Source organism: Carya illinoinensis, chromosome 2, assembly GCF_018687715.1.
Source record: "Carya illinoinensis cultivar Pawnee chromosome 2, C.illinoinensisPawnee_v1, whole genome shotgun sequence".
In the NCBI taxonomy this organism is placed as follows: domain Eukaryota; kingdom Viridiplantae; phylum Streptophyta; class Magnoliopsida; order Fagales; family Juglandaceae; genus Carya; species Carya illinoinensis.
This window is the reverse complement of record NC_056753.1, coordinates 1,863,017-1,872,853: the sequence shown is the minus strand read 5'-3', so window position 1 is coordinate 1,872,853 and position 9,837 is coordinate 1,863,017.

The window sequence follows — 9,837 nt, the reverse complement described above, 5'->3', positions numbered from 1 at the left end:
AAAAGGTAATCAACAGATTCAATATGGACAAGGCCAAACCAGTTAGCATACCCTTGGTCAGTCACTTCAGACTCAGCAAGAATCAATCACCTGAGCCAGAGGAGGAACAAGATTACATGAGTAAGGTTCCTTATGCCTCAGCTATTGGTTCACTTATGTATGCTATGGTTTGCACAAGACCGGATATTGCCCATGCAATGGGAGTTGTGAGTAGATACATGAGTAATCCAGGAAAATAACATTGGGAAGTAGTGAAATGGATTTTGAGATACCTAAAGGGCTCCTCAACCTGTTTGTGCTTCTCTGGAGAGAGCTCGGAGGTGCAGGGCTATGTAGTTGCTGATCTAGCTGGAGATATTGATAGCAGAAAGAGTACCAAGGGTTTTGTTTATACACTTGGTGGTACTGCAGTGTCATGGAGTTCTAATCTACATAAAATAGTTTCTTTGTCCACTACAGAAGCTGAGTATATTGCAGTGTCAGAGGCTGCAAAGGAGATGATATGGCTACAGGGCTTCTTGGAGGAATTGGGTAAAAAAAATCAGAAAGGCATTCTCTACAGTGATAGTCAGAGTGCCATATTCCTTGCCAAGAATCTAGCATTTCATTCCAGGACCAAGCACATTTAGATCAGGTATCACTTCATACGATCATTGTTAGATGACGAACAGTTGTTACTTGAGAAGATTTGTGGAAGCAAGAACCCTATTGATATGTTAACAAAGGGTGTTACACTTGAGAAACTGAAGTTGTGCGTAACTTCAGTTGGTCTTTTAGCATGAAGACAGGGGCAGTGAGTTGCAGAGGTGGAGGATATCATGTTTGAGGAAGACGACGATACAGCGAGTGTATCAGTCTCCAAGTGGGAGAATTGTTGAGTACTGTGGAGTCTGGTCCACATCGCTCGAGCGGAAGCATTGGCCGCTCGAGCGAAATCAGGCAAAGTTGAACGCTCGATGTCAGCTCGATAGTGAGCTCGAGCAGATGCGGGAAGGAAGTTCACTCGATGCGCGCTCGACACGCCGCTCGAGCAAACATGCATTTTACACAGCTCTAGGGTTTTTTTCCACCGTTTGACTATATATATGATTATTATGTCATATGGCCGTATAGCAGAAACACAGTGGACGTACAGTGAATGATCCATCATTATAGTGTGATATTCCTCAATAATAAAATCCTCTGCAGCTTCCGTGGACGTAGACAATTTGCTGAACTACGTAAATCTTGTGTCATGTGTGATTGTTTTTTCTCGTTCCATATCTTTTTCAATTCATTGTCATCGTTTTTCACAATAGATATGTTCGAAGGTTTTTTGTTCTGATTTACAAAGTGGGTATTCTAGGTGTTCTGAGTTGGTTGGGGAGGAGTATTTGAGTATGTGTTGGAAGAATATTTCATATTATTTTTCATAGAAAAATAGTCAAACCTACTTATAAAATTGAAACCCAACCTCACTAGAATCATTTGGCCAATTGATCTACCAACAAGTTTTGATGAGAATTCCAATTGATATGACTAATCATCTAGCAATTAGATCAATTCATGTAATTTGAAGATCAACTTGATTCAACCGTTTACTTATATATTATTAAGGCTCTATTTGGATATAAAAAGTGTTTCATTTCATTTCATTATTATAATTTTTTCAAATTCTCACATAAAATATAACAAACAATTCAATTTTTTCTAGTCTCAAAATAAGAATAATATTAAAAAATAATATTTTAATAATATTTTATTTAACTTTCAATTTTCATTTTAATTCAGTACTATTCAAACGACACTTATTTATGATCCATATTCAAAATATCGATAGCATGATATGCTAATTTAAGAAAGTCTTGATGATTAATGAATAATTTTTTTTATCTCAAATATTATTTAATGTGAGTTCCTAGAAATTTACAAATATTAAAAAGGGTCGCACTATTGTGCCGCTTCCCTGTTATTGTTGCAGATGACCGCCTGAGGTGGCATGCCATGTGGTGTATAATTAAAAAAAAAAAAAAGATGATCGAAATGGACTGAAAAGGGCTACTATGTTCAAAACACATTCAGAACAGAAAATTCCCTTTCACCCTCTCGTCGTCCTGTCCTCCCTTACCGTCGTCGTGGCCATCTCATCACAGAACTGGATCAGATGAGCATCTATCAACTCATGTTAAGTAATCCATCTATCAAATGATGGATTACAGTTGCAGATGAGCTTCTATCAACTCATGAGATTGGAGTGTTATCAGCAATCCAATAGAAATTGAACATATTAAGTATTTAAGGGCCCAAATCATACTTCCTTATGCCACACATTTTTGGCTAGTCAATATTATTTTTGGGGCCTTTCCATTCATAAAATCCATAAATGTTCGTCATGCACAAATAGACGGAAATGATAGTTCTTTAGTCATGTTAGGGATCTCATCATGATCCCTACAAATTTCAAAACTTGTGTAAGTAATAGGTAATTTTTACCTTCAGTCGGCATAGAGTGATTGAAATTATGGGGGTTGAATCAGAAACAGAGGGGGGCCAAATCTGTATAGGGGGCGTCGAGCTTGTGGAGTCGATTGGTGGTGGAGTTTTTGTGCGGACCCAGAAGTCACCGGGGATGAGGCTGAGTATAGTGGTGGTCGCCCCTTGATGGTGCGGGTAGGTGGACCAATGGGTTTCAACTTTCACAAGGTTGGATCCAAATCGCGTTTTTGTGTGGAGCCTTCTGTCGCCGGACATGGGGCCCAGTATGACGGTGTTTGGTGGGGCCCAGTACAGTGGTGGTTGGCGTCGTTATGTTAGGGGCAGGTTGGCCAGGTGGGGCAGGTGGGGTAGACGGATGGAGGGGTTTCATTTCAGTAGGTGGGGCAGATGGATGGAGGGGTTTCGTTTGAGTAGGTGGGGCACGATTTTTGTTTACATTGAGAAGCAGATGGTATGTATGTATATATATACTTCATAAAATGACAATATTATCCCATGCATGCTTTGTTTTGAATCGCTTGCTTCTGTACTTCTGTACAGAAGCAATGATAAAGGTACTAATTTAATTAGGGGTTAAAAGAAGAAGTTTGATTGCTTTTTCTTTTTCTTTTTGATCTTTTTCCATGCAGCTTTGTCGTTGTAAGTACTTGTAAACAACTAGCTAGCTGCTTTTGTTTTGATCTGTGATATAGGAAATTAAGAAAACTTCAATCCACAAGATGTACGTACGTATATGGGGTGGGAGAAAATTAATCAAAGCATGTACGTACATGAGGAGATTTCTGCAGATCTTGTAAGAAAAATGCTGCTCAAAGTCATCAAAAGTGTTTACTTTGATCCTAGCAAGATTATGTGAATTAGAAGCTACCATAGGTCATGAAGATGTACTTTATAATTAGAAAAAATTTAGTTGTAAACACAATTGTGTATTAATATGTACACCAATTTATTGTGATTGGTCAAAAAGTAGATTTTATTGAAAACAGTGCTAATTTAAATTTTAAGTATAAAAAAATCAGTATTGATACGCAGATTAGTACGCGACTTTGCTTATATGTAGCAAAAATCTTATAATTAACGAAAGAAATGGGTCAATAATTAATGGGTCTTCTTTATTTAGAAACATATCAAAAGGAAACGTGAAAATTATGTTTAAGAGAGATCAACATACTTTGTCCCCCCAAATATATAATACTTAAAAGGATAGGTTAATAAAAGAAGTCATGATGGACTTTGAGAGACATTCCCGATCGATGCACGTACGCATGGATTAATTAGATCAAAACATAATTATTTTATAGTGAGATCGGGAAACAAACAGAGACTAGAGGTGCTTGGATTTAATCGATACTATATATGCATTTTCTTTTATTTTCTTTTGTTTTGTAATTTGCAGAAGCACGTGAGTTTGCATGATTTCTCCTAAACGTGCATATCATGTGGATCAAACAGGATGATATGCAGCTTATAATGGAAGCTAGTCCAACAAAAGGGGTACTCTCTCTCTCTCTCTCTCTCTCTCTCTCTCTCTCTCTCTCATACTATGTGGTTGTTTCTACCAACTCTACTCATGGAAATCATTGTACAATCTTTTTGTCGAGCGAGGTCGAGTGCCTCAAATCAAAGTCTTTCCCACAAATTCGACCAAGTTGATCTAAATCAAAAGAAAAAAAAGGGGGGGAAGACATCAGAATTGTTGGGGGGTCCTGAATGCGTGTGAGGTAGAGGCTAAGAGGACTAAGACAAGCTGCGAGTATAAATAGATTCGTGGGGCAATGTTTTCTATAGAATTTATCTTATGAAGAAACCTTGAAAAGTTGAATACAACTTTATCAGTAGCAAGGGAACTAGGTATCAATGGCATGCACGCTTTAATTGAGGGTGACCATTCTTATCAGAGAGTGCAGCCTTTGTGATATCTATCTCTATATAATGGAAGAAGATAACCAAATTTTTTTCTTTTTTTTTTTTCTTGTTTGCAGAGTCGTCCAAGCAACCACTTCATTATGTTCTGGAGTGGTCCCAAACATGGATCAAGAGGCAGTGAAGCATGCGACATGAAATTTTGTAGTGAATAGTGAGGCCAAAAACATAAAGTGAAACAGCAGTACATGAGAAGATCGATACAAATCATGAAAAGGGCAAAAGCAAATGCACATGCAGAAAGTCTTCCCCGTTCCATCTCAGAAAAGGAGTCTTCCTCATCCCTTCTCCACTCACTTGTGAGATTTAATCTGTACTAAGAATATCTCTTCTGGGACTCATGGCCGTGAGGCTATATATCCGTAGAACAACCATCAGTATTGTGTACAAAGAAAATATAAGGCAGTTTTCACCACTTGCTAGTCCGACTCAAACAATTAGTAGGTGCTCAAATTATTGTAAAATCACCATAAATAGAAGGTCAAGTACTTCTGTTGCGACTCAAATTACAAAAACTTTGGGCCAATTGATTTGATTGAACCTTAAGCTATTTTACAAAAATTTTATTGGTTGTTTTTTTGCTCCCGACCTTCAATGGTAAGTCAAGAGAGTAAAGATATACCTGATTCTTGTACTTGTGTACACAAGTGAGGAAGCAGCCATCTCGATCTTTGGCACACATTATAACACCATGTCAGGACATTAAAAAGGTCCCCAAGATGGAAGACCCCACGCCAAGAGACCAGACCAGTCACGGTCATTTGCTGTAAAATGTGGTCCAAACCAGCACACAAGGAAATGGACCACCTGTAATGGTGTCCCAACTACTATCAGAACCAACTAAGAGACTGAAGGGAACTCGAACTTTATCCCATTCCTACAGAATTAGAGACTTTGATCACCTTGCTTAAAATGGTATAAACATAAAAATGAGACATTAACCAATGGAATGGAATGGAATGAAAGATTGGATTTTGTTGTTAGGTAGTCATTGTCATTGTCTTGTTGCATATACCATATGCCAGCTTCTTGTTGCAAAGAATGGTCCCGGAATTCTCTTTCTATGATCGCTGCTCTGCAATACTTCTACTTAATACCCTCCCTATTGTGTGCTCTTCCTGCACACGCCCACGGGCTTGCCACTCTCTTGTCTACATCAGCCTTCATGGAGTAAACAGTCTCACCTTCTCATTTGTTATAAGAGCAATTCTGCTATTCATGCTTGATCATCACAACGACTTTCGTGACAGTTTTAAGAATTCCATTGGTTAATCACTTAAAATATGACACATCAACTGATATAATTGAAGAAAAAATTCAAGATAACGAATAATATTTTTCTGGTTATAAGTCGAGATCCTAGGAATTGCCTTGTGGTGTTTGTCTGTCATCATAAAGCAAATGTACGTACTTACAGCCTTCTAACAATCAATTTGATGTGCACAGGCATACATGCAACAGTAACTGTATCATTTATTCTCAAAAAGAAAAAGAAAAAAGAAAAAAAGAAAAAAAGGGGGCAGTAGCTGTTCCTTTAAAAGGAAGCAAGGACTTCCTCAGACCATCGATGGGCAAGCCCATCATGGTGAATGAAATCTCGCCAGTCCATACCACATTGCTTATGGATCATTATTTTTCAGTCCTTCAAATGAAACAAGACGAATGTGTTTACCAATATCAGAAGCTTTGCCTCCAGGATTCATCCATGGATTAACTGGAGCATGGATTTCTGGTCCACACAATTCAGCAATGTTATCGTCTTGCTTGATTGAGCCTTGAGGTGCCCTGTAATATCACGTTAACAAAGGCAACGAGTGGCCACAGGAAATAACTAGACAGTTTTTTTTCTTGACAATGACAGATTTTAACCCTACATGTAACATCCCAAATAAATAATGCAAAGTGCATTTATCAGTTTGCGGTGGTGCAAAAAAATTGGTATAAACTGCAAACTCTTCTAATTAGGTATATTTGGGGCAGAAGGAAACTCAAGTTGCCCCCATCAGTTTCCCTCACATCATGCACATCTAGACTAAATCCAGGCAAGCTCGTATTGGTTAAAAGATGCAACCAGCTAAAGTTACAAATACACTATAGAAGCTTCTATCAGAAAGAAAAATACACTAAAGAAGCTACTAAGAGGATTATTACTTAGTTTAATCAAAGTAAAAGCCTGTATGATAACGTCACTTCCTGTAAAATAAGTAGCACATCCAATTATCTGCCTTATCCAAGAAAGTTTCGTAATTACCAATAAAGGAAATAATTTTTTCAATTTACACGTATATAAAATAGATGGAATGATCGATACAAAGTACAACACATATAAACACAGCTTAGGGCCCAAATGACACGTGGGCGTAAAGTCTTCAAAGCTATTTAACCTTATCAAGTGTTATCCATCCAAGGTGGCCTTTATTGTGGTGCCTTTACATGCATCCGAGAAGTGTCACTTCTTAAAAAGCAACCATTTATCCAGGATGGAGAAGCATCTGTCATGAATAAATTGCAATCTAGAGGCTTTTCAAAGGTCATCCAGATACAGGGTGGAAACCCATTAAATAATTTTTCAAAAGGGAGTATAAAGTCTAAGATGTTACATATTCGAGATAACTTCCAATGGGTGACATGTTCAAGCCACTAATGTAATACCTGACTTGCAACGTACAAGTAATGCACAACCAGCAGCGTGCATGAAACCTGCTCCAGCAACACAACCTGCAGCATGCACCATACAGCAGTTGGTGTGCAGACAGCACAAAATGACAACTATGTCCAGCATACTCTGTAGCAGCCAATAACCAAAGCATCCTCCAAAATATTCTCCAACCATCCCTTGTAAATGCAGCAGACCTTTGTCTTATTAGCTGCAGCTTTTCTGATGTAAAGATTTTCTTTTATCTCTTTCATTGATATAAATACAGAGGCACTGCCTCATTGTAAACAAGAGGGATTTTAATATACAAAGAACTTTCAGTTCTAGCATGGTATCAGAGCATATCAAAGACTAATCGTCTATCCTTTTTTTGTTTAAGTTCTATCCATTCTTTTATCATGTCTGAGTTCACAGGCACTCTTTCCTCTTCATCAACACATTCTTCTTCTCCCTCCCTCCCTCCATCAAATTTTTCTCACATACTTTCAGTAAAGCTAACACCCGAGAACTACCTTCTCTGGAAAGTGCAACTTGTCCCTTACTTAAGAGGCCAAGGTCTATATAAGTTTGTTGATGGCTCTTCTTTAGCTCCTCCTCCAGTACTTCCCATTGGTGAATCAAATCCCGAGTATGAAACCTGGGCTCAACAAGACCAATTTGTCATGTCTGCACTTATATCTTCATTATCTGAACCTATAATTGCACAAGTAATAGGCTGCTCATCCGCTCGAGAGGTATGGCTATCTTTAGCCTCTACATATGCATCTTCCTCTCAAGCACGTATTGTTCAAACACAATTCCAGCTGGCCTCACTTAAGAAAGGAACAGAATCTATCTCTGCTTATTTTCAACGTGCCAAACTGCTTGCTAATACAATGGCAGCAGCTGGACGTCCCTTACCCTCATCTGAAATTGTTCCATATCTTTTAGCTGGTCTTGGACTAGACTATGATGCTTTGGTTTCATCTGTCACTACACAACTTGATCCCATACCCACTGAATCATTACTAGCACATCTCCTTGCACATGAGGCTAGATTGCAACATCATTCAGCAAATGCAGCAGTCTTTTCTCCTGAAGCAAATTTCACTGCTCGTGGCACCTCACGAGGTCGAGGTTTTCGTGGTCGAAACATTAATAGAGGTCGTGGGGCTCGCAACAACTACAGGGGCCAAGGGTCCTCCTCTCCCAATGGCTTTACAGGTATACCTTCCTCTACTCCCTTTACCTCTCAAACTGACTCAAGACCAGTATGTCAAGTCTGCAATAGGGTGGGGCATATAGCCCTCACATGCATATACAGATTTAACCAAGCATACACCTTAGTAGCTCCTGCCTCAGCCCATTACACTGCCTCTACCCATCCCACCGATGCCACTTGGTATCCTGACACGGCAACAACAAACCACATCACAAGTGAGATTGCTAATCTCAATCTTCAATCTGCTGAATATGCTGGTGCAGAGCAACTTCAAGTTGGTGACGGGTCATCTGTCCCAATCTCCCATACTGGTTCAGCCCTTCTTCCACATTCTTCATCAAACTTTCTTTTAAATAAATTACTTTGTGTTCCATCATTCACTAAAAATCTCCTTTCAGTTAAACAGTTTTGTTCTGACAATAATGTCTTTTTCCAATTCTTTTCTGATCATTTTCATGTAAAGGACTGCAACACCGGGAACATATTGCTCCAAGGAACAACCCGTGATGGTCTCTACACTCTATCACCTCCATCTCCTCAGGCCAACACAAGCTCTCTCTCTTCCATCCCAATGTGGCATTCACGTCTTGGCCACCCGTCCTTTAAAGTTGTTCAAACTGTTTTACTTCAGCATGGTCTTCCTTTTGAGAAAATGTCTTCAATGTATTTCTGTAATGCTTGTGCCATGGCCAAGCACCATCGTGTACCCGCATATACTAGAAATACAAAGTCTCATTCTCCTTTTGATTTAGTTTTTAGTGATTTGTGGGGACCTGCACCTCATGTTTCTCCTGATGGTTTTAAATTTTATATTTCCTTTGTAGATTATCACTCTCGGTATACCTGGTTATTTCCTCTTCAAAACAAGTCCCAAGCTTTGTCAATTTTTCTGAAATTTAAGTCTCACGTTGAGTTACAATTCAGCACTAAAATTAAGCACCTTTAAACGGACTGGGGTGGGGAATTCAGATCATTCACTGACACTCTTTCCACTGCTGGAATTACTCATCGTGTAACATGTCCCCATGCTCATACTCAAAATGGCATTGTGGAAAGAAAGCATAGGCACATTGTCGACTCTGGCCTTGCGCTCCTTGCACATGCTTCAATTCCTTTGACATTTTGGCCCTATGCCTTTCAACACGCTGTGCAATTAATTAACATATTGCCATCCCCTTCTCTAAACCACACCTCCCCTTTCTTCATTCTTCATAAAAAGGAACCAGATTACACATCTATGCTAGTTTTTGGTTCGGCCTGTTGGCCTTTAACCAGGCCCTATAATAAACATAAGTTTGATTATAGGGCAGTGGAGTGCGTATACTTGGGTCTAAGCCCAGCTCACAAAGGATCAATATGTTACCACATTCCCTCCAAAAGAATCTACATTTCCAAAGACATAAAACACAATGAAACCCACTTCCCTTTCAAAGATACTCTCAACTTCACCACATTAAAAACATCCGAGCCTCCCAAAGCTGTCCTTCCCATTGTTGTTTTCCCCTCACAGCAACCACAACAGACCCAAAGCATTTTAGGTCCAATTCCAACCTCCTCTTCACAGCCTCCATCACAACCATTT